The following is a 4,064-nucleotide window of genomic DNA, read 5'->3' on the forward strand; positions in this document are numbered from 1 at the left end:
ACAGCGGCTCACTGGGCAATCTGCTCGCAGGCCCGCATGTGCCAGCTCATTCCTCAGGCTCTCTGGGCACCAGCTTGCGGGAGGCCAGCGAGGTGCACGGGGATGGGCTGAGTCCAGCGGCTGCCCGAGATACGGACGCTGGGAAGAGGAGGACGGGGCTGCCCTTTCCCCAGAGAACCTGCTGGGTACCACGGAGCCTGAGCATTCCTGCATCCCCCATCTCACATTATCCTCACAAGGAGGCCTGGGAGGGACTCGGGCTCTTCTCCCCTCCCCCCTCGCCACCACCCACCATCTGATGCAGGGATTTGGGAGGGAGGCCCTACTCAACACTGAGCAATGGCAGGAGTCCAGCCAGCTGGTTTTCCTTGATAGGCCTGCCATCTTCCAAAAGCAGGGGATGGCAGGGTGGCTGGCACTGTGGGTGTTCTAGGGGGCAAGACACTGATAGGGAAAGGATACGGGGCGGGGGACAGCCGTGTGTGTGTGTGTGTGTGTGTGTGTGTGTGTGTGTGTGTGTTTACGTGTAGGAGCCATGAATGCACAGTGGGTGACACAAATCATTGGCCTTGGGCAACATACTCATAAGCTTTTTGCACTTCAATTTCCTAGTTATAAATTGGGGGATATGTTTGTGGTGTAGATTAAATAAATTTAAAAACAAAGAAGTTAGCTCCTGGAACATGCTATAGGAGGCGTGGCTACTGTTACTATTGATCGTATGTGCAGATGGGCAGACTACAAGAGAGAAGAGTTTGTGCCCAGTTGGCAGGCACCAGCAGCTCCTTTGTGCAGTACACAACTTGTACAACTGTACACAACAACCCTATTAGCCACCTTCTCAGTGGGAAGAAGCTGAGAACGGAAGTGAACTGTGGATAGGAAGAATCAATATTACATGGGTGTTATTCCCTTAAACGTTCCCTCACTTTGAAAACACACACGCGAAATTCAGATTTTTTAAAATTAAAGTGATTATAAAGTTCACATTTAAAAAAATAACAAAATAACCAAGAAGTTCTGAAAAAGTACGGTAGGTAGAGAAGATTAGGCCAGATACTGAACTATATTATAAAGTTGCAATAATTAAAACAGTGTGTTCTGATGAAATGGCAGACTCAGAGTCTAGAAATAGACCCCAATACATATGGGATCATTTAATGTATGATGAAAGCAGAATTTCAAGTCAGTGGGGAAAAGATCAGTTATTCACCAAATGGCTTTAGAACAGCCAGGGAGCCATTTGGGGGGAGAAAAAGTTGAATTTCTTCCTCACACTTTTCCTCAAAATAAATGCTAGATGGATCAATGTTTTAAGCACGAAAAGTGAAATTCTAAAAGAAGGGGAAGAAAGTCACAGAGGTTTAAAAATATATAATCTCGAGGAGGTGAAGTATTTGCCAAGTACTTTCTAAGTACTACACGAACTCCAGGAAGTCATAAAACAGATTGATGCCTTCAGCTATACAAAACTTCTACATGGAAAAAAACTACCCATAAACAAGAAAGCAACAAATGACAAACTCGGGGAAAATATTTGCAACTTCTATCATGGACAAAGAGCTCATTTTCCCGATATAAAAAATATTCCCATAAATCAGTAAGAAAAAAATGAACAAACCAACAGAAAAATGGGCACAGGATATGAACAGTTCACCGAAAAGAATTACAAATAACTCTGAAACACAGACAAAGATGCTGAACCTTATGATAAGAGAAAGGCAAACGAGACTCAGTAAGATAGCGTTTTTTCCTATCACTTGGGCCACGATCTGAAAGCGAGATAGCACCCGGTGCCAGGCAGCCCGCAGGGACCCAGGCGTGCGTGCACACGGCTTTGTGGGACCGCAGCTCGGGACGGCGTCTGCAGAGAGCAGCGGTGCCATCAAAACCACACGTGCATTCCCCCTCCCCCAATCCATTGGCTCTTCTGGAGACTTCACAGTCACACATGTGCATGGGCGAAGGGACATTATTCATAGCAGCGTTATGTTTTGTAACAGAGAAAGCTCAAAAATGACCTCTATGTCCATCAAGCTGGTACTGGTTAAAGAAATGCTCGCACTTCCAAACTTGAGAATTCTCTGCAGCATCAGGCTCTGGGACGGTTTTTGAGAACTACCGTGACGTGAAAACAAGCAAGGTGTGGAACAGACATGTAATCTGCCACCATTTGTGTTGTTTTTGCCTGAAGCATAAAAATATATTTGCTTGTCTAGGCAGAGGCTTTTTCTAGGGGGTTACATAAGAGACTGGGCTCAGTGAGGCTTTAGGAAGAAGAACTGGGTGGGAGGGGACTCACTTTTCACTCTGTACCTTCTGGTAACTTCTGTTGTGTTGCACAGGGATGCGTTACTTATTTATAATCAGATCTATGCCACATCTGCGTCCACGTATGTGAACGTGCAGGGCGAGCAGTCACAGGCCAGTCCTGCCGGGGACAGAGGAAAGGGCAGGCCCTGCGTGTGCATGGGACACGGGGTGTGGCATGGCTGGGGGTCCCTGACCACCAAGAGTCTGAGACCCTTGAAGGAAGAGCCGCCTTCAGAGGCAGACAAGAGGCCTCAGTCTTGGGCTTCCTTCTCGTTTCCCGTAACAGCTCGGTGGCCCCTGACTGCCTTGCCCTTGGTATTCCCACTAAATACCCCCATTGTCATCCTTCCACTCCAGGCTTCAGGCTCTGTGGCCCCATACAGAAGCTTATCTCAACTCCAACCTCTCTTCCCTCCCTTCTCCTCCCCAGCAACATAACGTCTTCTTTCTCTGGAGTCCCTCCATCGCTCCTGGGATTTAAGTTCCCAAGCCAGCCCATGCCTGGGAATCCCACCTCCCCTGGAGCCAGAATCTCGACAGCCAGGGTGAAAACCTCCGCCCACCAGCCTGTTGGCCAGAAGATGGCTATCGCCCTCCGGAGTCAGCTTCCAGGGGCAAATCCCCTCCTTGCTCTGAAATGCGCCAAGGCCTATCTCTTGACAGCTCTTCTCTGAGCATACAGGAACTGTAACTGCCCGGTCATGGGGCGTCTCTGGAATGCTTGGGAACCGGGGGGAGGTTGGGATTCTTGCAAACCTCTCTCCTCACCATCCCCTGGTCTCTGTCATCTTTGTCATCTTTGTTCTGGATTGACCATGGCCTCCTAGTTGGTCCTGGCTGGAAAGTCTGTGCTCCCTGGAGCTGAACAGGCCGTAGGTCATAACAATCAGGGACTCAGGGAAGCCCCCCCATCACCAAGCCTCACTTCTCCCCCCACTTCTATTCCCACTGCCTTTATTTCGTGCTTATCTTGGAACTTTCCATACGGGGAGCATTTTAGGTCCATCATCTCAGTTAAGATTCATGAGGACTTCCAAGGAAGGTGCTGTCATTACCCCCATTTTACAGATAAGAAGACTGACCCTCGAGAAGGTTCGGTAGTTTGACTCCACCTCCCAGACGTGAAGTCAGATCTGGTGGATTCCAGAGCTCCAGATCTTTCCACATCTGATGCTCAGCTGTCCTGCTCTTCACACCCCGACCTGCGGCCTCGTGGGTGGTGAGTGAGGGATGGTGCCTGTCTCTGGGCACTGGTTTTGAAGCCACAAGCAGGGGTCATGCTGGTTGTGTGGCAGGGCCATTCCCACCCCAGCTTCGAATGTCACAGCCCTAGACTTAGATCCAGGGGTGAGAGGCACGCTGGCTGGGACTGTGTCGGGAGAAGAACATGCCAGGGGAGACTGGCCACCTCGGGGTATGAGCTAGTGGGATGCAGGGAGTGAAGCCTGGGAGGAAGGGAGGCCAAATGGTGCAGATGATGAACAGATGCGGGTCTGATGGATCACGTAAGAAGAGCAGGGGTTAGAGCTCAGCGGGCGCCAGCCCCACAGCTCTGCTCACCACTCAAGCCTCCCGGTACCAGCCTTTCCCAGGGGTCTGGCTTGAAAGTCCTGGCGGGAGAAGAGAATCTGGGTCTCAATCCCAGTTCCTACGCTAACTAAAGTTTGACCTTGAGCAGAGTAACTCCGGAGCCTTAACTTGTCTTGTCGGTAGAACAGCTTCCAATGCCTGCCCCAGAGGCTGCTGGGAAG

This window comes from Ailuropoda melanoleuca, chromosome 13 (assembly GCF_002007445.2).
Source record: "Ailuropoda melanoleuca isolate Jingjing chromosome 13, ASM200744v2, whole genome shotgun sequence".
Taxonomy (NCBI): Eukaryota; Metazoa; Chordata; class Mammalia; order Carnivora; family Ursidae; genus Ailuropoda; species Ailuropoda melanoleuca.